The sequence below is a fragment of the Xenopus tropicalis genome, chromosome 6, assembly GCF_000004195.4.
Source record: "Xenopus tropicalis strain Nigerian chromosome 6, UCB_Xtro_10.0, whole genome shotgun sequence".
In the NCBI taxonomy this organism is placed as follows: Eukaryota; Metazoa; Chordata; class Amphibia; order Anura; family Pipidae; genus Xenopus; species Xenopus tropicalis.
The window spans coordinates 152026142-152052514 of NC_030682.2; the positions used below are offsets into that span (position 1 = coordinate 152026142).

The 26373-nt window shown below is 59.5% G+C and overlaps 38 non-coding genes across 38 annotated transcripts; all 38 read right to left on the reverse strand.

The window, feature by feature from the left end:
* Positions 1-359: 359 nt before the first annotated feature.
* On the reverse strand, positions 360-478 carry LOC116411881. The gene has a single exon (XR_004223429.1). It is a non-coding gene; the product is annotated as a 5S ribosomal RNA (ribosomal RNA).
* Positions 479-1038: 560 nt separating this feature from the next.
* On the reverse strand, positions 1039-1157 carry LOC116411888. Its single transcript, XR_004223436.1, has one exon. It is a non-coding gene; the product is annotated as a 5S ribosomal RNA (ribosomal RNA).
* A 586-nt stretch (positions 1158-1743) lies between these two features.
* Positions 1744-1862, reverse strand: LOC116411892. Its single transcript, XR_004223440.1, has one exon. It is a non-coding gene; the product is annotated as a 5S ribosomal RNA (ribosomal RNA).
* Positions 1863-2439: 577 nt separating this feature from the next.
* On the reverse strand, positions 2440-2558 carry LOC116411790. Its single transcript, XR_004223356.1, has one exon. It is a non-coding gene; the product is annotated as a 5S ribosomal RNA (ribosomal RNA).
* A 560-nt stretch (positions 2559-3118) lies between these two features.
* Positions 3119-3237, reverse strand: LOC116411801. Its single transcript, XR_004223367.1, has one exon. It is a non-coding gene; the product is annotated as a 5S ribosomal RNA (ribosomal RNA).
* A 568-nt stretch (positions 3238-3805) lies between these two features.
* LOC116411812 lies at positions 3806-3924 on the reverse strand. The gene has a single exon (XR_004223372.1). It is a non-coding gene; the product is annotated as a 5S ribosomal RNA (ribosomal RNA).
* Positions 3925-4501: 577 nt separating this feature from the next.
* On the reverse strand, positions 4502-4620 carry LOC116411889. The gene has a single exon (XR_004223437.1). It is a non-coding gene; the product is annotated as a 5S ribosomal RNA (ribosomal RNA).
* A 603-nt stretch (positions 4621-5223) lies between these two features.
* LOC116411823 lies at positions 5224-5342 on the reverse strand. Its single transcript, XR_004223373.1, has one exon. It is a non-coding gene; the product is annotated as a 5S ribosomal RNA (ribosomal RNA).
* A 580-nt stretch (positions 5343-5922) lies between these two features.
* LOC116411834 lies at positions 5923-6041 on the reverse strand. The gene has a single exon (XR_004223382.1). It is a non-coding gene; the product is annotated as a 5S ribosomal RNA (ribosomal RNA).
* A 644-nt stretch (positions 6042-6685) lies between these two features.
* Positions 6686-6804, reverse strand: LOC116411786. The gene has a single exon (XR_004223352.1). It is a non-coding gene; the product is annotated as a 5S ribosomal RNA (ribosomal RNA).
* Positions 6805-7531: 727 nt separating this feature from the next.
* LOC116411845 lies at positions 7532-7650 on the reverse strand. Its single transcript, XR_004223393.1, has one exon. It is a non-coding gene; the product is annotated as a 5S ribosomal RNA (ribosomal RNA).
* A 224-nt stretch (positions 7651-7874) lies between these two features.
* LOC116411856 lies at positions 7875-7993 on the reverse strand. Its single transcript, XR_004223404.1, has one exon. It is a non-coding gene; the product is annotated as a 5S ribosomal RNA (ribosomal RNA).
* Positions 7994-8586: 593 nt separating this feature from the next.
* LOC116411857 lies at positions 8587-8705 on the reverse strand. The gene has a single exon (XR_004223405.1). It is a non-coding gene; the product is annotated as a 5S ribosomal RNA (ribosomal RNA).
* Positions 8706-9281: 576 nt separating this feature from the next.
* On the reverse strand, positions 9282-9400 carry LOC116411858. Its single transcript, XR_004223406.1, has one exon. It is a non-coding gene; the product is annotated as a 5S ribosomal RNA (ribosomal RNA).
* A 591-nt stretch (positions 9401-9991) lies between these two features.
* On the reverse strand, positions 9992-10110 carry LOC116411859. The gene has a single exon (XR_004223407.1). It is a non-coding gene; the product is annotated as a 5S ribosomal RNA (ribosomal RNA).
* A 603-nt stretch (positions 10111-10713) lies between these two features.
* Positions 10714-10832, reverse strand: LOC116411861. The gene has a single exon (XR_004223409.1). It is a non-coding gene; the product is annotated as a 5S ribosomal RNA (ribosomal RNA).
* A 602-nt stretch (positions 10833-11434) lies between these two features.
* On the reverse strand, positions 11435-11553 carry LOC116411890. Its single transcript, XR_004223438.1, has one exon. It is a non-coding gene; the product is annotated as a 5S ribosomal RNA (ribosomal RNA).
* A 589-nt stretch (positions 11554-12142) lies between these two features.
* LOC116411862 lies at positions 12143-12261 on the reverse strand. Its single transcript, XR_004223410.1, has one exon. It is a non-coding gene; the product is annotated as a 5S ribosomal RNA (ribosomal RNA).
* A 641-nt stretch (positions 12262-12902) lies between these two features.
* On the reverse strand, positions 12903-13021 carry LOC116411787. Its single transcript, XR_004223353.1, has one exon. It is a non-coding gene; the product is annotated as a 5S ribosomal RNA (ribosomal RNA).
* A 720-nt stretch (positions 13022-13741) lies between these two features.
* LOC116411796 lies at positions 13742-13861 on the reverse strand. The gene has a single exon (XR_004223362.1). It is a non-coding gene; the product is annotated as a 5S ribosomal RNA (ribosomal RNA).
* A 224-nt stretch (positions 13862-14085) lies between these two features.
* LOC116411863 lies at positions 14086-14204 on the reverse strand. The gene has a single exon (XR_004223411.1). It is a non-coding gene; the product is annotated as a 5S ribosomal RNA (ribosomal RNA).
* A 626-nt stretch (positions 14205-14830) lies between these two features.
* LOC116411864 lies at positions 14831-14949 on the reverse strand. Its single transcript, XR_004223412.1, has one exon. It is a non-coding gene; the product is annotated as a 5S ribosomal RNA (ribosomal RNA).
* A 577-nt stretch (positions 14950-15526) lies between these two features.
* On the reverse strand, positions 15527-15645 carry LOC116411788. Its single transcript, XR_004223354.1, has one exon. It is a non-coding gene; the product is annotated as a 5S ribosomal RNA (ribosomal RNA).
* Positions 15646-16362: 717 nt separating this feature from the next.
* LOC116411784 lies at positions 16363-16481 on the reverse strand. The gene has a single exon (XR_004223350.1). It is a non-coding gene; the product is annotated as a 5S ribosomal RNA (ribosomal RNA).
* Positions 16482-17071: 590 nt separating this feature from the next.
* Positions 17072-17190, reverse strand: LOC116411865. The gene has a single exon (XR_004223413.1). It is a non-coding gene; the product is annotated as a 5S ribosomal RNA (ribosomal RNA).
* A 609-nt stretch (positions 17191-17799) lies between these two features.
* LOC116411866 lies at positions 17800-17918 on the reverse strand. Its single transcript, XR_004223414.1, has one exon. It is a non-coding gene; the product is annotated as a 5S ribosomal RNA (ribosomal RNA).
* Positions 17919-18492: 574 nt separating this feature from the next.
* Positions 18493-18611, reverse strand: LOC116411867. Its single transcript, XR_004223415.1, has one exon. It is a non-coding gene; the product is annotated as a 5S ribosomal RNA (ribosomal RNA).
* A 597-nt stretch (positions 18612-19208) lies between these two features.
* On the reverse strand, positions 19209-19327 carry LOC116411868. The gene has a single exon (XR_004223416.1). It is a non-coding gene; the product is annotated as a 5S ribosomal RNA (ribosomal RNA).
* Positions 19328-19551: 224 nt separating this feature from the next.
* On the reverse strand, positions 19552-19670 carry LOC116411869. The gene has a single exon (XR_004223417.1). It is a non-coding gene; the product is annotated as a 5S ribosomal RNA (ribosomal RNA).
* A 639-nt stretch (positions 19671-20309) lies between these two features.
* On the reverse strand, positions 20310-20428 carry LOC116411870. The gene has a single exon (XR_004223418.1). It is a non-coding gene; the product is annotated as a 5S ribosomal RNA (ribosomal RNA).
* Positions 20429-21053: 625 nt separating this feature from the next.
* LOC116411871 lies at positions 21054-21172 on the reverse strand. Its single transcript, XR_004223419.1, has one exon. It is a non-coding gene; the product is annotated as a 5S ribosomal RNA (ribosomal RNA).
* A 577-nt stretch (positions 21173-21749) lies between these two features.
* On the reverse strand, positions 21750-21868 carry LOC116411789. Its single transcript, XR_004223355.1, has one exon. It is a non-coding gene; the product is annotated as a 5S ribosomal RNA (ribosomal RNA).
* Positions 21869-22588: 720 nt separating this feature from the next.
* On the reverse strand, positions 22589-22707 carry LOC116411860. The gene has a single exon (XR_004223408.1). It is a non-coding gene; the product is annotated as a 5S ribosomal RNA (ribosomal RNA).
* A 593-nt stretch (positions 22708-23300) lies between these two features.
* LOC116411872 lies at positions 23301-23419 on the reverse strand. Its single transcript, XR_004223420.1, has one exon. It is a non-coding gene; the product is annotated as a 5S ribosomal RNA (ribosomal RNA).
* A 609-nt stretch (positions 23420-24028) lies between these two features.
* On the reverse strand, positions 24029-24147 carry LOC116411891. Its single transcript, XR_004223439.1, has one exon. It is a non-coding gene; the product is annotated as a 5S ribosomal RNA (ribosomal RNA).
* Positions 24148-24714: 567 nt separating this feature from the next.
* On the reverse strand, positions 24715-24833 carry LOC116411873. The gene has a single exon (XR_004223421.1). It is a non-coding gene; the product is annotated as a 5S ribosomal RNA (ribosomal RNA).
* A 603-nt stretch (positions 24834-25436) lies between these two features.
* LOC116411893 lies at positions 25437-25555 on the reverse strand. The gene has a single exon (XR_004223441.1). It is a non-coding gene; the product is annotated as a 5S ribosomal RNA (ribosomal RNA).
* A 555-nt stretch (positions 25556-26110) lies between these two features.
* LOC116411874 lies at positions 26111-26229 on the reverse strand. Its single transcript, XR_004223422.1, has one exon. It is a non-coding gene; the product is annotated as a 5S ribosomal RNA (ribosomal RNA).
* Between the last annotated feature and the right edge of the window lie 144 nt (positions 26230-26373).

Here is a 26373-nt window from a genome sequence, read left to right on the forward strand (position 1 = left end):
GGCCGCCCGGCACAACACTGGCTGCTCAGGGCCAATCGGCAATGGCGCGTGCAATCCTATAGCCTTCTCTGTGCGCTTCACAAGATCACTGGGGTTTGTTACCTGTCTGTGCGGGAGCTGAGGGGGAGGGAAGAGCGCAAAGCGAGCCTTCTTTTGCTGCAAAGCGGCCCACTAGCCACCCACTTTGCTCGGTGGCTGCCGACCAGTCCAGCACCCTTGCCCCGGCAAGCAGCAGCAAAAAGCCCCCCTGCTCTGACTAGAGAGTCAAATGAGGGGCCGAAAGGCGCGCTCTTCCCAGAATCAATGCAGAAAAGCATTGAGAAGACTGCCTCCTGCTGGTCAGAATGGCAAAATGCAAAAGCCTACAGCACCAGGTATTCCCAGGCGGTCTCCCATCCAAGTACTAACCAGGCCCGTCCCTGCTTAGCTTCCGAGATCAGACGAGATCGGGCGCTTTCAGGGTGGTATGGCCGTAGGCGAGCACTAGGGTGACTTTTCCTCCTCTTGTGCTTCGGCCCTAAGGCCCCTCCCCCTGTGACTCTCAAACAGCCCCTGCCCCTCCCCCTGTGACTCTCAAACAGCCCCTGCCCGCCCCTCACTCTTTCTATAGCCTGTGTGCAACCTCATGCAAGCCCCCCACATTCCCTCGCTCGCAGGCCCCTCTGCGCGCACTCTCATTGCTAGCAGTCGGCTATGGCCGCCCGGCACAACACTGGCTGCTCAGGGCCAATCGGCAATGGCGCGTGCAATCCTATAGCCTTCTCTGTGCGCTTCACAAGATTGTTACCTGTCTGTGCGGGAGCTGAGGGGGAGGGAAGAGCGCAAAGCGAGCCTTCTTTTGCTGCAAAGCGGCCCACTAGCCACCCACTTTGCTCGGTGGCTGCCGACCAGTCCAGCACCCTTGCCCCGGCAAGCAGCAGCAAAAAGCCCCCCTGCTCTGACTAGAGAGTCAAATGAGGGGCCGAAAGTTGCGCTTTTCTCAGAATCAATGCAGAAAAGCATTGAGAACACTGCCTCCTGCTGGTCAGAATGGCAAAAAGCCTACAGCACCAGGTATTCCCAGGCGGTCTCCCATCCAGGTACTAACCAGGCCCGTCCCTGCTTAGCTTCCGAGATCAGACGAGATCGGGCGCTTTCAGGGTGGTATGGCCGTAGGCGAGCACTAGGGTGACTTTTCCTCCTCTTGTGCTTCGGCCCTAAGGCCCCTCCCCCTGTGACTCTCAAACAGCCCCTGCCCCTCCCCCTGTGACTCTCAAACAGCCCCTGCCCCTCCCCCTGTGACTCTCAAACAGCCCCTGCCCGCCCCTCACTCTTTCTATAGCCTGTGTGCAACCTCATGCAAGCCCCCCACATTCCCTCGCTCGCAGGCCCCTCCGCGCGCACTCTCATTGCTAGCAGTCGGCTATGGGCCGCCCGGCACAACACTGGCTGCTCAGGGCCAATCGGCAATGGCGCGTGCAATCCTATAGCCTTCTCTGTGCGCTTCACAAGATTGTTACCTGTCTGTGCGGGAGCTGAGGGGGGGAGAGCGAAAGAGCCTTTGGCAAAGCGGCCCACTAGCCACCCACTTTGCTCGGTGGCTGCCGACCAGTCCAGCACCCTTGCCCCGGCAAGCAGCAGCAAAAAGCCCCCCTGCTCTGACTAGAGAGTCAAATGAGGGGCCGAAAGTTGCGCTTTTCTCAGAATCAATGCAGAAAAGCATTGAGAACACTGCCTCCTGCTGGTCAGAATGGCAAATGCAAAAGCCTACAGCACCAGGTATTCCCAGGCGGTCTCCCATCCAAGTACTAACCAGGCCCGTCCCTGCTTAGCTTCCGAGATCAGACGAGATCGGGCGCTTTCAGGGTGGTATGGCCGTAGGCGAGCACTAGGGTGACTTTTCCTCCTCTTGTGCTTCGGCCCTAAGGCCCCTCCCCCTGTGACTCTCAAACAGCCCCTGCCCCTCCCCCTGTGACTCTCAAACAGCCCCTGCCCGCCCCTCACTCTTTCTATAGCCTGTGTGCAACCTCATGCAAGCCCCCCACATTCCCGCGCTCGCAGGCCCCTCCGCGCGCACTCTCATTTCTAGCAGTCGGCTATGGGCCGCCCGGCACAACACTGGCTGCTCAGGGCCAATCGGCAATGGCGCGTGCAATCCTATAGCCTTCTCTGTGCGCTTCACAAGATCACTGGGGTTTGTTACCTGTCTGTGCGGGAGCTGAGGGTGAGGGAAGAGCGCAAAGCGAGCCTTCTTTTGCTGCAAAGCGGCCCACTAGCCACCCACTTTGCTCGGAGGCTGCCAACCAGTCCAGCACCCTTGCCCCGGCAAGCAGCAGCAAAAAGCCCCCCTTCTCTGACTAGAGAGTCAAATGAGGGGCCGAAAGGCGCGCTCTTCCCAGAATCAATGCAGAAAAGCATTGAGAACACTGCCTCCTGCTGGTCAGAATGGCAAAATGCAAAAGCCTACAGCACCAGGTATTCCCAGGCGGTCTCCCATCCAAGTACTAACCAGGCCCGTCCCTGCTTAGCTTCCGAGATCAGACGAGATCGGGCGCTTTCAGGGTGGTATGGCCGTAGGCGAGCACTAGGGTGACTTTTCCTCCTCTTGTGCTTCGGCCCTAAGGCCCCTCCCCCTGTGACTCTCAAACAGCCCCTGCCCCTCCCCCTGTGACTCTCAAACAGCCCCTGCCCGCCCCTCACTCTTTCTATAGCCTGTGTGCAACCTCATGCAAGCCCCCCACATTCCCGCGCTCGCAGGCCCCTCCGCGCGCACTCTCATTGCTAGCAGTCGGCTATGGGCCGCCCGGCACAACACTGGCTGCTCAGGGCCAATCGGCAATGGCGCGTGCAATCCTATAGCCTTCTCTGTGCGCTTCACAAGATTGTTACCTGTCTGTGCGGGAGCTGAGGGGGAGGGAAGAGCGCAAAGCGAGCCTTCTTTTGCTGCAAAGCGGCCCACTAGCCACCCACTTTGCTCGGTGGCTGCCGACCAGTCCAGCACCCTTGCCCCGGCAAGCAGCAGCAAAAAGCCCCCCTGCTCTGACTAGAGAGTCAAATGAGGGCCGAAAGTTGCGCTTTTCTCAGAATCAATGCAGAAAAGCATTGAGAACACTGCCTCCTGCTGGTCAGAATGGCAAAAAGCCTACAGCACCAGGTATTCCCAGGCGGTCTCCCATCCAAGTACTAACCAGGCCCGTCCCTGCTTAGCTTCCGAGATCAGACGAGATCGGGCGCTTTCAGGGTGGTATGGCCGTAGGCGAGCACTAGGGTGACTTTTCCTCCTCTTGTGCTTCGGCCCTAAGGCCCCTCCCCCTGTGACTCTCAAACAGCCCCTGCCCCTCCCCCTGTGACTCTCAAACAGCCCCTGCCCGCCCCTCACTCTTTCTATAGCCTGTGTGCAACCTCATGCAAGCCCCCCACATTCCCTCGCTCGCAGGCCCCTCCGCGCGCACTCTCATTGCTAGCAGTCGGCTATGGGCCGCCCGGCACAACACTGGCTGCTCAGGGCCAATCGGCAATGGCGCGTGCAATCCTATAGCCTTCTCTGTGCGCTTCACAAGATTGGTTACCTGTCTGTGCGGGAGCTGAGGGGGAGGGAAGAGCGCAAAGCGAGCCTTCTTTTGCTGCAAAGCGGCCCACTAGCCACCCACTTTGCTCGGTGGCTGCCGACCAGTCCAGCACCCTTGCCCCGGCAAGCAGCAGCAAAAAGCCCCCCTGCTCTAACTAGAGAGTCAAATGAGGGGCCGAAAGTTGCGCTTTTCTCAGAATCAATGCAGAAAAGCATTGAGAACACCGCCTCCTGCTGGTCAGAATGGCAAAATGCAAAAGCCTACAGCACCAGGTATTCCCAGGCGGTCTCCCATCCAAGTACTAACCAGGCCCGTCCCTGCTTAGCTTCCGAGATCAGACGAGATCGGGCGCTTTCAGGGTGGTATGGCCGTAGGCGAGCACTAGGGTGACTTTTCCTCCTCTTGTGCTTCGGCCCTAAGGCCCCTCCCCCTGTGACTCTCAAACAGCCCCTGCCCCTCCCCCTGTGACTCTCAAACAGCCCCTGCCCGCCCCTCACTCTTTCTATAGCCTGTGTGCAACCTCATGCAAGCCCCCCACATTCCCTCGCTCGCAGGCCCCTCCGCGCGCACTCTCATTGCTAGCAGTCGGCTATGGGCCGCCCGGCACAACACTGGCTGCTCAGGGCCAATCGGCAATGGCGCGTGCAATCCTATAGCCTTCTCTGTGCGCTTCACAAGATCAATGGGGTTTGTTACCTGTCTGTGCGGGAGCTGAGGGGGAGGGAAGAGCGCAAAGCGAGCCTTCTTTTGCTGCAAAGCGGCCCACTAGCCACCCACTTTGCTCGGTGGCTGCCGACCAGTCCAGCACCCTTGCCCCGGCAAGCAGCAGCAAAAAGCCCCCCTGCTCTTACTAGAGAGTCAAATGAGGGGCCGAAAGTTGCGCTTTTCTCAGAATCAATGCAGAAAAGCATTGAGAACACTGCCTCCTGCTGGTCAGAATGGCAAAATGCAAAAGCCTACAGCACCAGGTATTCCCAGGCGGTCTCCCATCCAGGTACTAACCAGGCCCGTCCCTGCTTAGCTTCCGAGATCAGACGAGATCGGGCGCTTTCAGGGTGGTATGGCCGTAGGCGAGCACTAGGGTGACTTTTCCTCCTCTTGTGCTTCGGCCCTAAGGCCCCTCCCCCTGTGACTCTCAAACTGCCCCTCCCCCTGTGACTCTCAAACAGCCCCTGCCCCTCCCCCTGTGACTCTCAAACAGCCCCTGCCCGCCCCTCACTCTTTCTATAGCCTGTGTGCAACCTCATGCAAGCCCCCCACATTCCCTCGCTCGCAGGCCCCTCCGCGCGCACTCTCATTGCTAGCAGTCGGCTATGGGCCGCCCGGCACAACACTGGCTGCTCAGGGCCAATCGGCAATGGCGCGTGCAATCCTATAGCCTTCTCTGTGCGCTTCACAAGATCACTGGGGTTTGTTACCTGTCTGTGCGGGAGCTGAGGGGGAGGGAAGAGCGCAAAGCGAGCCTTCTTTTGCTGCAAAGCGGCCCACTAGCCACCCACTTTGCTTGGTGGCTGCCGACCAGTCCAGCACCCTTGCCCCGGCAAGCAGCAGCAAAAAGCCCCCCTGCTCTGACTAGAGAGTCAAATGAGGGGCCGAAAGGCGCGCTCTTCCCAGAATCAATGCAGAAAAGCATTGAGAAGACTGCCTCCTGCTGGTCAGAATGGCAAAATGCAAAAGCCTACAGCACCAGGTATTCCCAGGCGGTCTCCCATCCAAGTACTAACCAGGCCCGTCCCTGCTTAGCTTCCGAGATCAGACGAGATCGGGCGCTTTCAGGGTGGTATGGCCGTAGGCGAGCACTAGGGTGACTTTTCCTCCTCTTGTGCTTCGGCCCTAAGGCCCCCCCCTGTGACTCTCAACTGCCCTCCCCTGTGACTCTCAAACAGCCCCTGCCCCTCCCCCTGTGACTCTCAAACAGCCCCTGCCCGCCCCTCACTCTTTCTATAGCCTGTGTGCAACCTCATGCAAGCCCCCACATTCCCGCGCTCGCAGGCCCCTCCGCGCGCACTCTCATTGCTAGCAGTCGGCTATGGGCCGCCCGGCACAACACTGGCTGCTCAGGGCCAATCGGCAATGGCGCGTGCAATCCTATAGCCTTCTCTGTGCGCTTCACAAGATTGTTACCTGTCTGTGCGGGAGCTGAGGGGGAGGGAAGAGCGCAAAGCGAGCCTTCTTTGCTGCAAAGCGGCCCACTAGCCACCCACTTTGCTCGGTGGCTGCCGACCAGTCCAGCACCCTTGCCCCGGCAAGCAGCAGCAAAAAGCCCCCCTGCTCTGACTAGAGAGTCAAATGAGGGGCCGAAAGTTGCGCTTTTCTCAGAATCAATGCAGAAAAGCATTGAGAACACTGCCTCCTGCTGGTCAGAATGGCAAAAAGCCTACAGCACCAGGTATTCCCAGGCGGTCTCCCATCCAAGTACTAACCAGGCCCGTCCCTGCTTAGCTTCCGAGATCAGACGAGATCGGGCGCTTTCAGGGTGGTATGGCCGTAGGCGGAGCACTAGGGTGACTTTTCCTCCTCTTGTGCTTCGGCCCTAAGGCCCCTCCCCCTGTGACTCTCAAACTGCCCCTTGCCCCTCCCCCTGTGACTCTCAAACAGCCCCTGCCCCTCCCCCTGTGACTCTCAAACAGCCCCTGCCCCTCCCCCTGTGACTCTCAAACAGCCCCTGCCCGCCCCTCACTCTTTCTATAGCCTGTGTGCAACCTCATGCAAGCCCCCCACATTCCCTCGCTCGCAGGCCCCTCCGCGCGCACTCTCATTTCTAGGCAGTCGGCTATGGGCCGCCCGGCACAACACTGGCTGCTCAGGGCCAATCGGCAATGGCGCGTGCAATCCTATAGCCTTCTCTGTGCGCTTCACAAGATCAATGGGGTTTGTTACCTGTCTTTGCGGGAGCTGAGGGGGAGGGAAGAGCGCAAAGCGAGCCTTCTTTTGCTGCAAAGCGGCCCACTAGCCACCCACTTTGCTCGGTGGCTGCCGACCAGTCCAGCACCCTTGCCCCGGCAAGCAGCAGCAAAAAGCCCCCCTGCTCTGACTAGAGAGTCAAATGAGGGGCCGAAAGGCGCGCTCTTCCCAGAATCAATGCAGAAAAGCATTGAGAAGACTGCCTCCTGCTGGTCAGAATGGCAAAATGCAAAAGCCTACAACACCAGGTATTCCCAGGCGGTCTCCCATCCAAGTACTAACCAGGCCCGTCCCTGCTTAGCTTCCGAGATCAGACGAGATCGGGCGCTTTCAGGGTGGTATGGCCGTAGGCGACCACTAGGGTGACTTTTCCTCCTCTTGTGCTTCGGCCCTAAGGCCCCTCCCCCTGTGACTCTCAAACAGCTCCTGCCCCTCCCCTGTGACTCTCACAGCCCCTGCCCCTCCCCCTGTGACTCTCAAACAGCCCCTGCCCCTCCCCCTGTGACTCTCAAACAGCCCCTGCCCCTCCCCCTGTGACCTCTCAAACAGCCCCCTGCCCCTCCCCCTGTGACTCTCAAACAGCCCCTGCCCCTCCCCCTGTGACTCTCAAACAGCCCCTGCCCGCCCCTCACTCTTTCTATAACCTGTGTGCAACCTCATGCAAGCCCCCCACATTCCCTCGCTCGCAGGCCCCTCCGCGCGCACTCTCATTGCTAGCAGTCGGCTATGGGCCGCCCGGCACAACACTGGCTGCTCAGGGCCAATCGGCAATGGCGCGTGCAATCCTATAGCCTTCTCTGTGCGCTTCACAAGATTGTTACCTGTCTGTGCGGGAGCTGAGGGGGAGGGAAGAGCGCAAAGCGAGCCTTCTTTTGCTGCAAAGCGGCCCCACTAGCCACCCACTTTGCTCGGTGGCTGCCGACCAGTCCAGCACCCTTGCCCCGGCAAGCAGCAGCAAAAAGCCCCCCTGCTCTGACTAGAGAGTCAAATGAGGGGCCGAAAGGCGCGCTCTTCCCAGAATCAATGCAGAAAAGCATTGAGAACACTGCCTCCTGCTGGTCAGAATGGCAAAATGCAAAAGCCTACAGCACCAGGTATTCCCAGGCGGTCTCCCATCCAAGTACTAACCAGGCCCGTCCCTGCTTAGCTTCCGAGATCAGACGAGATCGGGCGCTTTCAGGGTGGTATGGCCGTAGGCGAGCACTAGGGTGACTTTTCCTCCTCTTGTGCTTCGGCCCTAAGGCCCCTCCCCCTGTGACTCTCAAACTGCCCCTCCCCCTGTGACTCTCAAACAGCCCCTGCCCGCCCCTCACTCTTTCTATAGCCTGTGTGCAACCTCATGAAAGGCGCGCTCTTCCCAGAATCAATGCAGAAAAGCATTGAGAACACTGCCTCCTGCTGGTCAGAATGGCAAAATGCAAAAGCCTACAGCACCAGGTATTCCCAGGCGGTCTCCCATCCAAGTACTAACCAGGCCCGTCCCTGCTTAGCTTCCGAGATCAGACGAGATCGGGCGCTTTCAGGGTGGTATGGCCGTAGGCGAGCACTAGGGTGACTTTTCCTCCTCTTGTGCTTCGGGCCCTAAGGCCCCTCCCCCTGTGACTCTCAAACAGCCCCTGCCCCTCCCCCTGTGACTCTCAAACAGCCCTGCCCCTCCCCCTGTGACTCTCAAACAGCCCCTGCCCGCCCCTCACTCTTTCTATAGCCTGTGTGCAACCTCATGCAAGCCCCCCACATTCCCTCGCTCGCAGGCCCCCTCCGCGCGCACTCTCATTGCTAGCAGTCGGCTATGGGCCGCCCGGCACAACACTGGCTGCTCAGGGCCAATCGGCAATGGCGCGTGCAATCCTATAGCCTTCTCTGTGCGCTTCACAAGATTGTTACCTGTCTGTGCGGGAGCTGAGGGGGAGGGAAGAGCGCAAAGCGAGCCTTCTTTTGCTGCAAAGCGGCCCACTAGCCACCCACTTTGCTCGGTGGCTGCCGACCAGTCCAGCACCCTTGCCCGGCAAGCAGCAGCAAAAAGCCCCCCTGCTCTGACTAGAGAGTCAAATGAGGGGCCGAAAGTTGCGCTTTTCTCAGAATCAATGCAGAAAAGCATTGAGAACACTGCCTCCTGCTGGTCAGAATGGCAAAAAGCCTACAGCACCAGGTATTCCCAGGCGGTCTCCCATCCAAGTACTAACCAGGCCCGTCCCTGCTTAGCTTCCGAGATCAGACGAGATCGGGCGCTTTCAGGGTGGTATGGCCGTAGGCGAGCACTAGGGTGACTTTTCCTCCTCTTGTGCTTCGGCCCTAAGGCCCCTCCCCCTGTGACTCTCAAACAGCCCCTGCCCCTCCCCCTGTGACTCTCAAACAGCCCCTGCCCGCCCCTCACTCTTTCTATAGCCTGTGTGCAACCTCATGCAAGCCCCCCACATTCCCTCGCTCGCAGGCCCCTCCGCGCGCACTCTCATTGCTAGCAGTCGGCTATGGGCCGCCCGGCACAACACTGGCTGCTCAGGGCCAATCGGCAATGGCGCGTGCAATCCTATAGCCTTCTCTGTGCGCTTCACAAGATCACTGGGGTTTGTTACGTCTGTGCGGGAGCTGAGGGGGAGGGAAGAGCGCAAAGCGAGCCTTCTTTTGCTGCACAAGCGGCCCACTAGCCACCCACTTTGCTCGGAGGCTGCCGACCAGTCCAGCACCCTTGCCCCGGAAAGCAGCAGCAAAAAGCCCCCCTGCTCTGACTAGAGAGTCAAATAAGGGGCCAAAAGTTGCGCTTTTCTCAGAATCAAAGCAGAAAAGCATTGAGAACACTGCCTCCTGCTGGTCAGAATGGCAAAATGCAAAAGCCTACAGCACCAGGTATTCCCAGGCGGTCTCCCATCCAAGTACTAACCAGGCCCGTCCCTGCTTAGCTTCCGAGATCAGACGAGATCGGGCGCTTTCAGGGTGGTATGGCCGTAGGCGAGCACTAGGGTGACTTTTCCTCCTCTTGTGCTTCGGCCCTAAGGCCCTCCCCCTGTGACTCTCAAACAGCCCCTGCCCCTCCCCGTGACTCTCAAACAGCCCCTGCCCCTCCCCCTGTGACTCTCAAACAGCCCCTGCCCGCCCCTCACTCTTTCTATAGCCTGTGTGCAACCTCATGCAAGCCCCCCCACATTCCCTCGCTCGCAGGCCCCTCCGCGCGCACTCTCATTGCTAGCAGTCGGCTATGGGCCGCCCGGCACAACACTGGCTGCTCAGGGCCAATCGGCAATGGCGCGTGCAATCCTATAGCCTTCTCTGTGCGCTTCACAAGATTGTTACCTGTCTGTGCGGGAGCTGAGGGGGAGGGAAGAGCGCAAAGCGAGCCTTCTTTTGCTGCAAAGCGGCCCACTAGCCACCCACTTTGCTCGGTGGCTGCCGACCAGTCCAGCACCCTTGCCCCGGCAAGCAGCAGCAAAAAGCCCCCCTGCTCTGACTAGAGAGTCAAATGAGGGGCCGAAAGGCGCGCTCTTCCCAGAATCAATGCAGAAAAGCATTGAGAACACTGCCTCCTGCTGGTCAGAATGGCAAAAAGCCTACAGCACCAGGTATTCCCAGGCGGTCTCCCATCCAAGTACTAACCAGGCCCGTCCCTGCTTAGCTTCCGAGATCAGACGAGATCGGGCGCTTTCAGGGTGGTATGGCCGTAGGCGAGCACTAGGGTGACTTTTCCTCCTCTTGTGCTTCGGCCCTAAGGCCCCTCCCCCTGTGACTCTCAAACTGCCCCTCCCCCTGTGACTCTCAAACAGCCCCTGCCCCTCCCCCTGTGACTCTCAAACAGCCCCTGCCCGCCCCTCACTCTTTCTATAGCCTGTGTGCAACCTCATGCAAGCCCCCCACATTCCCTCGCTCGCAGGCCCCTCCGCGCGCACTCTCATTGCTAGCAGTCGGCTATGGGCCGCCCGGCACAACACTGGCTGCTCAGGGCCAATCGGCAATGGCGCGTGCAATCCTATAGCCTTCTCTGTGCGCTTCACAAGATCACTGGGGTTTGTTACCTGTCTGTGCGGGAGCTGAGGGGGAGGGAAGAGCGCAAAGCGAGCCTTCTTTTGCTGCAAAGCGGCCCACTAGCCACCCACTTTGCTTGGTGGCTGCCGACCAGTCCAGCACCCTTGCCCCGGCAAGCAGCAGCAAAAAGCCCCCCTGCTCTGACTAGAGAGTCAAATGAGGGGCCGAAAGGCGCGCTCTTCCCAGAATCAATGCAGAAAAGCATTGAGAAGACTGCCTCCTGCTGGTCAGAATGGCAAAATGCAAAAGCCTACAGCACCAGGTATTCCCAGGCGGTCTCCCATCCAAGTACTAACCAGGCCCGTCCCTGCTTAGCTTCCGAGATCAGACGAGATCGGGCGCTTTCAGGGTGGTATGGCCGTAGGCGAGCACTAGGGTGACTTTTCCTCCTCTTGTGCTTCGGCCCTAAGGCCCCTCCCCCTGTGACTCTCAAACTGCCCCTCCCCCTGTGACTCTCAAACAGCCCCTGCCCCTCCCCCTGTGACTCTCAAACAGCCCCTGCCCGCCCCTCACTCTTTCTATAGCCTGTGTGCAACCTCATGCAAGCCCCCCACATTCCCTCGCTCGCAGGCCCTCCGCGCGCACTCTCATTGCTAGCAGTCGGCTATGGGCCGCCCGGCACAACACTGGCTGCTCAGGGCCAATCGGCAATGGCGCGTGCAATCCTATAGCCTTCTCTGTGCGCTTCACAAGATCACTGGGGTTTGTTACCTGTCTGTGCGGGAGCTGAGGGGGAGGGAAGAGCGCAAAGCGAGCCTTCTTTTGCTGCAAAGCGGCCCACTAGCCACCCACTTTGCTTGGTGGCTGCCGACCAGTCCAGCACCCTTGCCCCGGCAAGCAGCAGCAAAAAGCCCCCCTGCTCTGACTAGAGAGTCAAATGAGGGGCCGAAAGGCGCGCTCTTCCCAGAATCAATGCAGAAAAGCATTGAGAAGACTGCCTCCTGCTGGTCAGAATGGCAAAATGCAAAAGCCTACAGCACCAGGTATTCCCAGGCGGTCTCCCATCCAGGTACTAACCAGGCCCGTCCCTGCTTAGCTTCCGAGATCAGACGAGATCGGGCGCTTTCAGGGTGGTATGGCCGTAGGCGAGCACTAGGGTGACTTTTCCTCCTCTTGTGCTTCGGCCCTAAGGCCCCTCCCCCTGTGACTCTCAAACTGCCCCTCCCCCTGTGACTCTCAAACAGCCCCTGCCCCTCCCCCTGTGACTCTCAAACAGCCCCTGCCCGCCCCTCACTCTTTCTATAGCCTGTGTGCAACCTCATGCAAGCCCCCCACATTCCCGCGCTCGCAGGCCCCTCCCGCGCGCACTCTCATTGCTAGCAGTCGGCTATGGGCCGCCCGGCACAAACACTGGCTGCTCAGGGCCAATCGGCAATGGCGCGTGCAATCCTATAGCCTTCTCTGTGCGCTTCACAAGATTGTTACCTGTCTGTGCGGGAGCTGAGGGGGAGGGAAGAGCGCAAAGCGAGCCTTCTCTTGCTGCAAAGCGGCCCACTAGCCACCCACTTTGCTCGGTGGCTGCCGACCAGTCCAGCACCCTTGCCCCGGCAAGCAGCAGCAAAAAGCCCCCCTGCTCTGACTAGAGAGTCAAATGAGGGGCCGAAAGTTGCGCTTTTCTCAGAATCAATGCAGAAAAGCATTGAGAACACTGCCTCCTGCTGGTCAGAATGGCAAAAAGCCTACAGCACCAGGTATTCCCAGGCGGTCTCCCATCCAAGTACTAACCAGGCCCGTCCCTGCTTAGCTTCCGAGATCAGACGAGATCGGGCGCTTTCAGGGTGGTATGGCCGTAGGCGAGCACTAGGGTGACTTTTCCTCCTCTTGTGCTTCGGCCCTAAGGCCCCCTCCCCCTGTGACTCTCAAACTGCCCCTGCCCCTCCCCCTGTGACTCTCAAACAGCCCCTGCCCCTCCCCCTGTGACTCTCAAACAGCCCCTGCCCCTCCCCCTGTGACTCTCAAACAGCCCCTGCCCGCCCCTCACTCTTTCTATAGCCTGTGTGCAACCTCATGCAAGCCCCCCACATTCCCTCGCTCGCAGGCCCCTCCGCGCGCACTCTCATTTCTAGCAGTCGGCTATGGGCCGCCCGGCACAACACTGGCTGCTCAGGGCCAATCGGCAATGGCGCGTGCAATCCTATAGCCTTCTCTGTGCGCTTCACAAGATCACTGGGGTTTGTTACCTGTCTTTGCGGGAGCTGAGGGGGAGGGAAGAGCGCAAAGCGAGCCTTCTTTTGCTGCAAAGCGGCCCACTAGCCACCCACTTTGCTCGGTGGCTGCCGACCAGTCCAGCACCCTTGCCCCGGCAAGCAGCAGCAAAAAGCCCCCCTGCTCTGACTAGAGAGTCAAATGAGGGCCGAAAGGCGCGCTCTTCCCAGAATCAATGCAGAAAAGCATTGAGAAGACTGCCTCCTGCTGGTCAGAATGGCAAAATGCAAAAGCCTACAACACCAGGTATTCCCAGGCGGTCTCCCATCCAAGTACTAACCAGGCCCGTCCCTGCTTAGCTTCCGAGATCAGACGAGATCGGGCGCTTTCAGGGTGGTATGGCCGTAGGCGACCACTAGGGTGACTTTTCCTCCTCTTGTGCTTCAGCCCTAAGGCCCCTCCCCCTGTGACTCTCAAACAGCTCCTGCCCCTCCCCCTGTGACTCTCACAGCCCCTGCCCCTCCCCCTGTGACTCTCAAACAGCCCCTGCCCCTCCCCCTGTGACTCTCAAACAGCCCCTGCCCCTCCCCCTGTGACTCTCAAACAGCCCCTGCCCCTCCCCCTGTGACTCTTCAAACAGCCCCTCCCCCTGTGACTCTCAAACAGCCCCTGCCCGCCCCTCACTCTTTCTATAGCCTGTGTGCAACCTCATGCAAGCCCCCCACATTCCCTCGCTCGCAGGCCCCTCCGCGCGCACTCTCATTGCTAGCAGTCGGCTATGGGCCGCCCGGCACAACACTGGCTGCTCAGGGCCAATCGGCAATGGCGCGTGCAATCCTATAGCCTTCTCTGTGCGCTTCACAAGATTGTTACCTGTCTGTGCGGGAGCTGAGGGGGAGGGAAGAGCGCAAAGCGAGCCTTCTTTTGCTGCAAAGCGGCCCACTAGCCACCCACTTTGCTCGGTGGCTGCCGACCAGTCCAGCACCCTTGCCCCCGGCAAGCAGCAGCAAAAAGCCCCCTGCTCTGACTAGAGAGTCAAATGAGGGGCCGAAAGGCGCGCTCTTCCCAGAATCAATGCAGAAAAGCATTGAGAACACTGCCTCCTGCTGGTCAGAATGGCAAAATGCAAAAGCCTACAGCACCAGGTATTCCCAGGCGGTCTCCCATCCAAGTACTAACCAGGCCCGTCCCTGCTTAGCTTCCGAGATCAGACGAGATCGGGCGCTTTCAGGGTGGTATGGGCCGTAGGCGAGCACTAGGGTGACTTTTCCTCCTCTTGTGCTTCGGCCCTAAGGCCCCTCCCCCTGTGACTCTCAAACTGCCCCTCCCCCTGTGACTCTCAAACAGCCCCTGCCCGCCCCTCACTCTTTCTATAGCCTGTGTGCAACCTCATGAAAGGCGCGCTCTTCCCAGAATCAATGCAGAAAAGCATTGAGAACACTGCCTCCTGCTGGTCAGAATGGCAAAATGCAAAAGCCTACAGCACCAGGTATTCCCAGGCGGTCTCCCATCCAAGTACTAACCAGGCCCGTCCCTGCTTAGCTTCCGAGATCAGACGAGATCGGGCGCTTTCAGGGTGGTATGGCCGTAGGCGAGCACTAGGGTGACTTTTCCTCCTCTTGTGCTTCGGCCCTAAGGCCCCTCCCCCTGTGACTCTCAAACAGCCCCTGCCCCTCCCCCTGTGACTCTCAAACAGCCCCTGCCCCTCCCCCTGTGACTCTCAAACAGCCCCCTGCCCCTCCCCCTGTGACTCTCAAACAGCCCCTGCCCGCCCCTCACTCTTTCTATAGCCTGTGTGCAACCTCATGCAAGCCCCCCACATTCCCTCGCTCGCAGGCCCCTCCGCGCGCACTCTCATTGCTAGCAGTCGGCTATGGGCCGCCCGGCACAACACTGGCTGCTCAGGGCCAATCGGCAATGGCGCGTGCAATCCTATAGCCTTCTCTGTGCGCTTCACAAGATTGTTACCTGTCTGTGCGGGAGCTGAGGGGGAGGGAAGAGCGCAAAGCGAGCCTTCTTTTGCTGCAAAGCGGCCCACTAGCCACCCACTTTGCTCGGTGGCTGCCGACCAGTCCAGCACCCTTGCCCCGGCAAGCAGCAGCAAAAAGCCCCCCTGCTCTGACTAGAGAGTCAAATGAGGGGCCGAAAGTTGCGCTTTTCTCAGAATCAATGCAGAAAAGCATTGAGAACACTGCCTCCTGCTGGTCAGAATGGCAAAAAGCCTACAGCACCAGGTATTCCCAGGCGGTCTCCCATCCAAGTACTAACCAGGCCCGTCCCTGCTTAGCTTCCGAGATCAGACGAGATCGGGCGCTTTCAGGGTGGTATGGCCGTAGGCGAGCACTAGGGTGACTTTTCCTCCTCTTGTGCTTCGGCCCTAAGGCCCCTCCCCCTGTGACTCTCAAACAGCCCCTGCCCCTCCCCCTGTGACTCTCAAACAGCCCCTGCCCGCCCCTCACTCTTTCTATAGCCTGTGTGCAACCTCATGCAAGCCCCCCACATTCCCTCGCTCGCAGGCCCCTCCGCGCGCACTCTCATTTCTAGCAGTCGGCTATGGGCCGCCCGGCACAACACTGGCTGCTCAGGGCCAATCGGCAATGGCGCGTGCAATCCTATAGCCTTCTCTGTGCGCTTCACAAGATCACTGGGGTTTGTTACCTGTCTTTGCGGGAGCTGAGGGGGAGGGAAGAGCGCAAAGCGAGCCTTCTTTTGCTGCAAAGCGGCCCACTAGCCACCCACTTTGCTCGGTGGCTGCCGACCAGTCCAGCACCCTTGCCCCGGCAAGCAGCAGCAAAAAGCCCCCCTGCTCTGACTAGAGAGTCAAATGAGGGGCCGAAAGGCGCGCTCTTCCCAGAATCAATGCAGAAAAGCATTGAGAAGACTGCCTCCTGCTGGTCAGAATGGCAAAATGCAAAAGCCTACAACACCAGGTATTCCCAGGCGGTCTCCCATCCAAGTACTAACCAGGCCCGTCCCTGCTTAGCTTCCGAGATCAGACGAGATCGGGCGCTTTCAGGGTGGTATGGCCGTAGGCGACCACTAGGGTGACTTTTCCTCCTCTTGTGCTTCAGCCCTAAGGCCCCTCCCCCTGTGACTCTCAACAGCTCCTGCCCCTCCCCCTGTGACTCTCACAGCCCCTGCCCCTCCCCCTGTGACTCTCAAACAGCCCCTGCCCCTCCCCCTGTGACTCTCAAACAGCCCCTGCCCCTCCCCCTGTGACTCTCAAACAGCCCCTGCCCCTCCCCCTGTGACTCTCAAACAGCCCCTCCCCCTGTGACTCTCAAACAGCCCCTGCCCGCCCCTCACTCTTTCTATAGCCTGTGTGCAACCTCATGCAAGCCCCCCACATTCCCGCGCTCGCAGGCCCTCCGCGCGCACTCTCATTGCTAGCAGTCGGCTATGGGCCGCCCGGCACAACACTGGCTGCTCAGGGCCAATCGGCAATGGCGCGTGCAATCCTATAGCCTTCTCTGTGCGCTTCACAAGATTGTTACCTGTCTGTGCGGGAGCTGAGGGGGAGGGAAGAGCGCAAAGCGAGCCTTCTTTTGCTGCAAAGCGGCCCACTAGCCACCCACTTTGCTCGGTGGCTGCCGACCAGTCCAGCACCCTTGCCCCGGCAAGCAGCAGCAAAAAGCCCCCCTGCTCTGACTAGAGAGTCAAATGAGGGGCCGAAAGTTGCGCTTTTCTCAGAATCAATGCAGAAAAGCATTGAGAAGACTGCCTCCTGCTGGTCAGAATGGCAAAATGCAAAAGCCTACAGCACCAGGTATTCCCAGGCGGTCTCCCATCCAGGTACTAACCAGGCCCATCCCTGCTTAGCTTCCGAGATCAGACGAGATCGGGCGCTTTCAGGGTGGTATGGCCGTAGGCGAGCACTAGGGTGACTTTTCCTCCTCTTGTGCTTCGGCCCTAAGGCCCTCCCCCTGTGACTCTCAAACAGCCCCTGCCCCTCCCCCTGTGACTCTCAAACAGCCCCTGCCCCTCCCCTGTGACTCTCAAACAGCCCCTGCCCGCCCCTCACTCTTTCTATAGCCTGTGTGCAACCTCATGCAAGCCCCCCACATTCCCTCGCTCGCAGGCCCCTCCACGCGCACTCTCATTGCTAGCAGTCGGCTATGGCCGCCCGGCACAACACTGGCTGCTCAGGGCCAATCGGCAATGGCGCGTGCAATCCTATAGCCTTCTCTGTGCGCTTCACAAGATTGTTACCTGTCTGTGCGGGAGCTGAGGGGGAGGGAAGAGCGCAAAGCGAGCCTTCTTTTGCTGCAAAGCGGCCCACTAGCCACCCACTTTGCTCGGTGGCTGCCGACCAGTCCAGCACCCTTGCCCCGGCAAGCAGCAGCAAAAAGCCCCCCTGCTCTGACTAGAGAGTCAAATGAGGGGCCGAAAGTTGCGCTTTTCTCAGAATCAATGCAGAAAAGCATTGAGAACACTGCCTCCTGCTGGTCAGAATGGCAAAAAGCCTACAGCACCAGGTATTCCCAGGCGGTCTCCCATCCAAGTACTAACCAGGCCCGTCCCTGCTTAGCTTCCGAGATCAGACGAGATCGGGCGCTTTCAGGGTGGTATGGCCGTAGGCGAGCACTAGGGTGACTTTTCCTCCTCTTGTGCTTCGGCCCTAAGGCCCCTCCCCCTGTGACTCTCAAACAGCCCCTGCCCCTCCCCCTGTGACTCTCAAACAGCCCCTGCCCCTCCCCCTGTGACTCTCAAACAGCCCCTGCCCGCCCCTCACTCTTTCTATAGCCTGTGTGCAACCTCATGCAAGCCCCCCACATTCCCTCGCTCGCAGGCCCCTCCGCGCGCACTCTCATTGCTAGCAGTCGGCTATGGGCCGCCCGGCACAACACTGGCTGCTCAGGGCCAATCGGCAATGGCGCGTGCAATCCTATAGCCTTCTCTGTGCGCTTCACAAGATCAATGGGGTTTGTTACCTGTCTGTGCGGGAGCTGAGGGGGAGGGAAGAGCGCAAAGCGAGCCTTCTTTTGCTGCAAAGCGGCCCACTAGCCACCCACTTTGCTCGGTGGCTGCCGACCAGTCCAGCACCCTTGCCCCGGCAAGCAGCAGCAAAAAGCCCCCCTGCTCTGACTAGAGAGTCAAATGAGGGGCCGAAAGGCGCGCTCTTCCCAGAATCAATGCAGAAAAGCATTGAGAACACTGCCTCCTGCTGGTCAGAATGGCAAAATGCAAAAGCCTACAGCACCAGGTATTCCCAGGCGGTCTCCCATCCAAGTACTAACCAGGCCCGTCCCTGCTTAGCTTCCGAGATCAGACGAGATCGGGCGCTTTCAGGGTGGTATGGCCGTAGGCGAGCACTAGGGTGACTTTTCCTCCTCTTGTGCTTCGGCCCTAAGGCCCCTCCCCCTGTGACTCTCAAACAGCCCCTGCCCCTCCCCCTGTGACTCTCAAACAGCCCCTGCCCGCCCCTCACTCTTTCTATAGCCTGTGTGCAACCTCATGCAAGCCCCCCACATTCCCTCGCTCGCAGGCCCTCCGCGCGCACTCTCATTGCTAGCAGTCGGCTATGGGCCGCCCGGCACAACACTGGCTGCTCAGGGCCAATCGGCAATGGCGCGTGCAATCCTATAGCCTTCTCTGTGCGCTTCACAAGATCACTGGGGTTTGTTACGTCTGTGCGGGAGCTGAGGGGGAGGGAAGAGCGCAAAGCGAGCCTTCTTTTGCTGCAAAGCGGCCCACTAGCCACCCACTTTGCTCGGAGGCTGCCGACCAGTCCAGCACCCTTGCCCCGGAAAGCAGCAGCAAAAAGCCCCCCTGCTCTGACTAGAGAGTCAAATGAGGGGCCAAAAGTTGCGCTTTTCTCAGAATCAAAGCAGAAAAGCATTGAGAACACTGCCTCCTGCTGGTCAGAATGGCAAAATGCAAAAGCCTACAGCACCAGGTATTCCCAGGCGGTCTCCCATCCAAGTACTAACCAGGCCCGTCCCTGCTTAGCTTCCGAGATCAGACGAGATCGGGCGCTTTCAGGGTGGTATGGCCGTAGGCGAGCACTAGGGTGACTTTTCCTCCTCTTGTGCTTCGGCCCTAAGGCCCCTCCCCCTGTGACTCTCAAACAGCCCCTGCCCCTCCCCGTGACTCTCAAACAGCCCCTGCCCCTCCCCCTGTGACTCTCAAACAGCCCCTGCCCGCCCCTCACTCTTTCTATAGCCTGTGTGCAACCTCATGCAAGCCCCCCACATTCCCTCGCTCGCAGGCCCCTCCGCGCGCACTCTCATTGCTAGCAGTCGGCTATGGGCCGCCCGGCACAACACTGGCTGCTCAGGGCCAATCGGCAATGGCGCGTGCAATCCTATAGCCTTCTCTGTGCGCTTCACAAGATTGTTACCTGTCTGTGCGGGAGCTGAGGGGGAGGGAAGAGCGCAAAGCGAGCCTTCTTTTGCTGCAAAGCGGCCCACTAGCCACCCACTTTGCTCGGTGGCTGCCGACCAGTCCAGCACCCTTGCCCCGGCAAGCAGCAGCAAAAAGCCCCCCTGCTCTGACTAGAGAGTCAAATGAGGGGCCGAAAGGCGCGCTCTTCCCAGAATCAATGCAGAAAAGCATTGAGAACACTGCCTCCTGCTGGTCAGAATGGCAAAATGCAAAAGCCTACAGCACCAGGTATTCCCAGGCGGTCTCCCATCCAAGTACTAACCAGGCCCGTCCCTGCTTAGCTTCCGAGATCAGACGAGATCGGGCGCTTTCAGGGTGGTATGGCCGTAGGCGAGCACTAGGGTGACTTTTCCTCCTCTTGTGCTTCGGCCCTAAGGCCCCTCCCCCTGTGACTCTCAAACTGCCCCTCCCCCTGTGACTCTCAAACAGCCCCTGCCCGCCCCTCACTCTTTCTATAGCCTGTGTGCAACCTCATGAAAGGCGCGCTCTTCCCAGAATCAATGCAGAAAAGCATTGAGAACACTGCCTCCTGCTGGTCAGAATGGCAAAATGCAAAAGCCTACAGCACCAGGTATTCCCAGGCGGTCTCCCATCCAAGTACTAACCAGGCCCGTCCCTGCTTAGCTTCCGAGATCAGACGAGATCGGGCGCTTTCAGGGTGGTATGGCCGTAGGCGAGCACTAGGGTGACTTTTCCTCCTCTTGTGCTTCGGCCCTAAGGCCCCTCCCCCTGTGACTCTCAAACAGCCCCTGCCCCTCCCCCTGTGACTCTCAAACAGCCCCTGCCCCTCCCCCTGTGACTCTCAAACAGCCCCTGCCCCTCCCCCTGTGACTCTCAAACAGCCCCTGCCCGCCCCTCACTCTTTCTATAGCCTGTGTGCAACCTCATGCAAGCCCCCCACATTCCCTCGCTCGCAGGCCCCTCCGCGCGCACTCTCATTGCTAGCAGTCGGCTATGGGCCGCCCGGCACAACACTGGCTGCTCAGGGCCAATCGGCAATGGCGCGTGCAATCCTATAGCCTTCTCTGTGCGCTTCACAAGATCACTGGGGTTTGTTACGTCTGTGCGGGAGCTGAGGGGGAGGGAAGAGCGCAAAGCGAGCCTTCTTTTGCTGCAAAGCGGCCCACTAGCCACCCACTTTGCTCGGAGGCTGCCGACCAGTCCAGCACCCTTGCCCCGGAAAGCAGCAGCAAAAAGCCCCCCTGCTCTGACTAGAGAGTCAAATGAGGGGCCAAAAGTTGCGCTTTTCTCAGAATCAAAGCAGAAAAGCATTGAGAACACTGCCTCCTGCTGGTCAGAATGGCAAAATGCAAAAGCCTACAGCACCAGGTATTCCCAGGCGGTCTCCCATCCAAGTACTAACCAGGCCCGTCCCTGCTTAGCTTCCGAGATCAGACGAGATCGGGCGCTTTCAGGGTGGTATGGCCGTAGGCGAGCACTAGGGTGACTTTTCCTCCTCTTGTGCTTCGGCCCTAAGGCCCCTCCCCCTGTGACTCTCAAACAGCCCCTGCCCCTCCCCCTGTGACTCTCAAACAGCCCCTGCCCCTCCCCCTGTGACTCTCAAACAGCCCCTGCCCCTCCCCCTGTGACTCTCAAACAGCCCCTGCCCGCCCCTCACTCTTTCTATAGCCTGTGTGCAACCTCATGCAAGCCCCCCACATTCCCTCGCTCGCAGGCCCCTCCGCGCGCACTCTCATTGCTAGCAGTCGGCTATGGGCCGCCCGGCACAACACTGGCTGCTCAGGGCCAATCGGCAATGGCGCGTGCAATCCTATAGCCTTCTCTGTGCGCTTCACAAGATTGTTACCTGTCTGTGCGGGAGCTGAGGGGGAGGGAAGAGCGCAAAGCGAGCCTTCTTTTGCTGCAAAGCGGCCCACTAGCCACCCACTTTGCTCGGTGGCTGCCGACCAGTCCAGCACCCTTGCCCCGGCAAGCAGCAGCAAAAAGCCCCCCTGCTCTGACTAGAGAGTCAAATGAGGGGCCGAAAGTTGCGCTTTTCTCAGAATCAATGCAGAAAAGCATTGAGAACACTGCCTCCTGCTGGTCAGAATAGCAAAAAGCCTACAGCACCAGGTATTCCCAGGCGGTCTCCCATCCAAGTACTAACCAGGCCCGTCCCTGCTTAGCTTCCGAGATCAGACGAGATCGGGCGCTTTCAGGGTGGTATGGCCGTAGGCGAGCACTAGGGTGACTTTTCCTCCTCTTGTGCTTCGGCCCTAAGGCCCCTCCCCCTGTGACTCTCAAACAGCCCCTGCCCCTCCCCCTGTGACTCTCAAACAGCCCCTGCCCGCCCCTCACTCTTTCTATAGCCTGTGTGCAACCTCATGCAAGCCCCCCACATTCCCTCGCTCGCAGGCCCCTCCGCGCGCACTCTCATTTCTAGCAGTCGGCTATGGGCCGCCCGGCACAACACTGGCTGCTCAGGGCCAATCGGCAATGGCGCGTGCAATCCTATAGCCTTCTCTGTGCGCTTCACAAGATCACTGGGGTTTGTTACCTGTCTTTGCGGGAGCTGAGGGGGAGGGAAGAGCGCAAAGCGAGCCTTCTTTTGCTGCAAAGCGGCCCACTAGCCACCCACTTTGCTCGGTGGCTGCCGACCAGTCCAGCACCCTTGCCCCGGCAAGCAGCAGCAAAAAGCCCCCCTGCTCTGACTAGAGAGTCAAATGAGGGGCCGAAAGGCGCGCTCTTCCCAGAATCAATGCAGAAAAGCATTGAGAAGACTGCCTCCTGCTGGTCAGAATGGCAAAATGCAAAAGCCTACAACACCAGGTATTCCCAGGCGGTCTCCCATCCAAGTACTAACCAGGCCCGTCCCTGCTTAGCTTCCGAGATCAGACGAGATCGGGCGCTTTCAGGGTGGTATGGCCGTAGGCGACCACTAGGGTGACTTTTCCTCCTCTTGTGCTTCAGCCCTAAGGCCCCTCCCCCTGTGACTCTCAAACAGCTCCTGCCCCTCCCCCTGTGACTCTCACAGCCCCTGCCCCTCCCCCTGTGACTCTCAAACAGCCCCTGCCCCTCCCCCTGTGACTCTCAAACAGCCCCTGCCCCTCCCCCTGTGACTCTCAAACAGCCCCTGCCCCTCCCCCTGTGACTCTCAAACAGCCCCTCCCCCTGTGACTCTCAAACAGCCCCTGCCCGCCCCTCACTCTTTCTATAGCCTGTGTGCAACCTCATGCAAGCCCCCCACATTCCCGCGCTCGCAGGCCCCTCCGCGCGCACTCTCATTGCTAGCAGTCGGCTATGGGCCGCCCGGCACAACACTGGCTGCTCAGGGCCAATCGGCAATGGCGCGTGCAATCCTATAGCCTTCTCTGTGCGCTTCACAAGATTGTTACCTGTCTGTGCGGGAGCTGAGGGGGAGGGAAGAGCGCAAAGCGAGCCTTCTTTTGCTGCAAAGCGGCCCCACTAGCCACCCACTTTGCTCGGTGGCTGCCGACCAGTCCAGCACCCTTGCCCCGGCAAGCAGCAGCAAAAAGCCCCCCTGCTCTGACTAGAGAGTCAAATGAGGGGCCGAAAGTTGCGCTTTTCTCAGAATCAATGCAGAAAAGCATTGAGAAGACTGCCTCCTGCTGGTCAGAATGGCAAAATGCAAAAGCCTACAGCACCAGGTATTCCCAGGCGGTCTCCCATCCAGGTACTAACCAGGCCCATCCCTGCTTAGCTTCCGAGATCAGACGAGATCGGGCGCTTTCAGGGTGGTATGGCCGTAGGCGAGCACTAGGGTGACTTTTCCTCCTCTTGTGCTTCGGCCCTAAGGCCCCTCCCCCTGTGACTCTCAAACAGCCCCTGCCCCTCCCCCTGTGACTCTCAAACAGCCCCTGCCCCTCCCCCTGTGACTCTCAAACAGCCCCTGCCCGCCCCTCACTCTTTCTATAGCCTGTGTGCAACCTCATGCAAGCCCCCCACATTCCCTCGCTCGCAGGCCCCTCCACGCGCACTCTCATTGCTAGCAGTCGGCTATGGGCCGCCCGGCACAACACTGGCTGCTCAGGGCCAATCGGCAATGGCGCGTGCAATCCTATAGCCTTCTCTGTGCGCTTCACAAGATTGTTACCTGTCTGTGCGGGAGCTGAGGGGGAGGGAAGAGCGCAAAGCGAGCCTTCTTTTGCTGCAAAGCGGCCCACTAGCCACCCACTTTGCTCGGTGGCTGCCGACCAGTCCAGCACCCTTGCCCCGGCAAGCAGCAGCAAAAAGCCCCCCTGCTCTGACTAGAGAGTCAAATGAGGGGCCGAAAGTTGCGCTTTTCTCAGAATCAATGCAGAAAAGCATTGAGAACACTGCCTCCTGCTGGTCAGAATGGCAAAAAGCCTACAGCACCAGGTATTCCCAGGCGGTCTCCCATCCAAGTACTAACCAGGCCCGTCCCTGCTTAGCTTCCGAGATCAGACGAGATCGGGCGCTTTCAGGGTGGTATGGCCGTAGGCGAGCACTAGGGTGACTTTTCCTCCTCTTGTGCTTCGGCCCTAAGGCCCCTCCCCCTGTGACTCTCAAACAGCCCCTGCCCCTCCCCCTGTGACTCTCAAACAGCCCCTGCCCCTCCCCCTGTGACTCTCAAACAGCCCCTGCCCGCCCCTCACTCTTTCTATAGCCTGTGTGCAACCTCATGCAAGCCCCCCACATTCCCTCGCTCGCAGGCCCCTCCGCGCGCACTCTCATTGCTAGCAGTCGGCTATGGGCCGCCCGGCACAACACTGGCTGCTCAGGGCCAATCGGCAATGGCGCGTGCAATCCTATAGCCTTCTCTGTGCGCTTCACAAGATCAATGGGGTTTGTTACCTGTCTGTGCGGGAGCTGAGGGGGAGGGAAGAGCGCAAAGCGAGCCTTCTTTTGCTGCAAAGCGGCCCACTAGCCACCCACTTTGCTCGGTGGCTGCCGACCAGTCCAGCACCCTTGCCCCGGCAAGCAGCAGCAAAAAGCCCCCCTGCTCTGACTAGAGAGTCAAATGAGGGGCCGAAAGGCGCGCTCTTCCCAGAATCAATGCAGAAAAGCATTGAGAACACTGCCTCCTGCTGGTCAGAATGGCAAAATGCAAAAGCCTACAGCACCAGGTATTCCCAGGCGGTCTCCCATCCAGGTACTAACCAGGCCCGTCCCTGCTTAGCTTCCGAGATCAGACGAGATCGGGCGCTTTCAGGGTGGTATGGCCGTAGGCGAGCACTAGGGTGACTTTTCCTCCTCTTGTGCTTCGGCCCTAAGGCCCCTCCCCCTGTGACTCTCAAACAGCCCCTGCCCCTCCCCCTGTGACTCTCAAACAGCCCCTGCCCGCCCCTCACTCTTTCTATAGCCTGTGTGCAACCTCATGCAAGCCCCCCACATTCCCTCGCTCGCAGGCCCCTCCGCGCGCACTCTCATTGCTAGCAGTCGGCTATGGGCCGCCCGGCACAACACTGGCTGCTCAGGGCCAATCGGCAATGGCGCGTGCAATCCTATAGCCTTCTCTGTGCGCTTCACAAGATTGTTACCTGTCTGTGCGGGAGCTGAGGGGGAGGGAAGAGCGCAAAGCGAGCCTTCTTTTGCTGCAAAGCGGCCCACTAGCCACCCACTTTGCTCGGTGGCTGCCGACCAGTCCAGCACCCTTGCCCCGGCAAGCAGCAGCAAAAAGCCCCCCTGCTCTGACTAGAGAGTCAAATGAGGGGCCGAAAGGCGCGCTCTTCCCAGAATCAATGCAGAAAAGCATTGAGAACACTGCCTCCTGCTGGTCAGAATGGCAAAATGCAAAAGCCTACAGCACCAGGTATTCCCAGGCGGTCTCCCATCCAAGTACTAACCAGGCCCGTCCCTGCTTAGCTTCCGAGATCAGACGAGATCGGGCGCTTTCAGGGTGGTATGGCCGTAGGCGAGCACTAGGGTGACTTTTCCTCCTCTTGTGCTTCGGCCCTAAGGCCCCTCCCCCTGTGACTCTCAAACTGCCCCTCCCCCTGTGACTCTCAAACAGCCCCTGCCCCTCCCCCTGTGACTCTCAAACAGCCCCTGCCCGCCCCTCACTCTTTCTATAGCCTGTGTGCAACCTCATGCAAGCCCCCCACATTCCCTCGCTCGCAGGCCCCTCCGCGCGCACTCTCATTGCTAGCAGTCGGCTATGGGCCGCCCGGCACAACACTGGCTGCTCAGGGCCAATCGGCAATGGCGCGTGCAATCCTATAGCCTTCTCTGTGCGCTTCACAAGATCACTGGGGTTTGTTACCTGTCTGTGCGGGAGCTGAGGGGGAGGGAAGAGCGCAAAGCGAGCCTTCTTTTGCTGCAAAGCGGCCCACTAGCCACCCACTTTGCTCGGAGGCTGCCGACCAGTCCAGCACCCTTGCCCCGGCAAGCAGCAGCAAAAAGCCCCCCTGCTCTGACTAGAGAGTCAAATGAGGGGCCGAAAGGCGCACTTTTCTCAGAATCAATGCAGAAAAGCATTGAGAAGACTGCCTCCTGCTGGTCAGAATGGCAAAATGCAAAAGCCTACAGCACCAGGTATTCCCAGGCGGTCTCCCATCCAGGTACTAACCAGGCCCGTCCCTGCTTAGCTTCCGAGATCAGACGAGATCGGGCGCTTTCAGGGTGGTATGGCCGTAGGCGAGCACTAGGGTGACTTTTCCTCCTCTTGTGCTTCGGCCCTAAGGCCCCTCCCCCTGTGACTCTCAAACTGCCCCTCCCCCTGTGACTCTCAAACAGCCCCTGCCCGCCCCTCACTCTTTCTATAGCCTGTGTGCAACCTCATGCAAGCCCCCCACATTCCCGCGCTCGCAGGCCCCTCCGCGCGCACTCTCATTGCTAGCAGTCGGCTATGGGCCGCCCGGCACAACACTGGCTGCTCAGGGCCAATCGGCAATGGCGCGTGCAATCCTATAGCCTTCTCTGTGCGCTTCACAAGATTGTTACCTGTCTGTGCGGGAGCTGAGGGGGAGGGAAGAGCGCAAAGCGAGCCTTCTCTTGCTGCAAAGCGGCCCACTAGCCACCCACTTTGCTTGGTGGCTGCCGACCAGTCCAGCACCCTTGCCCCGGCAAGCAGCAGCAAAAAGCCCCCCTGCTCTGACTAGAGAGTCAAATGAGGGGCCGAAAGTTGCGCTTTTCTCAGAATCAATGCAGAAAAGCATTGAGAACACTGCCTCCTGCTGGTCAGAATGGCAAAAAGCCTACAGCACCAGGTATTCCCAGGCGGTCTCCCATCCAAGTACTAACCAGGCCCGTCCCTGCTTAGCTTCCGAGATCAGACGAGATCGGGCGCTTTCAGGGTGGTATGGCCGTAGGCGAGCACTAGGGTGACTTTTCCTCCTCTTGTGCTTCGGCCCTAAGGCCCCTCCCCCTGTGACTCTCAAACTGCCCCTGCCCCTCCCCCTGTGACTCTCAAACAGCCCCTGCCCCTCCCCCTGTGACTCTCAAACAGCCCCTGCCC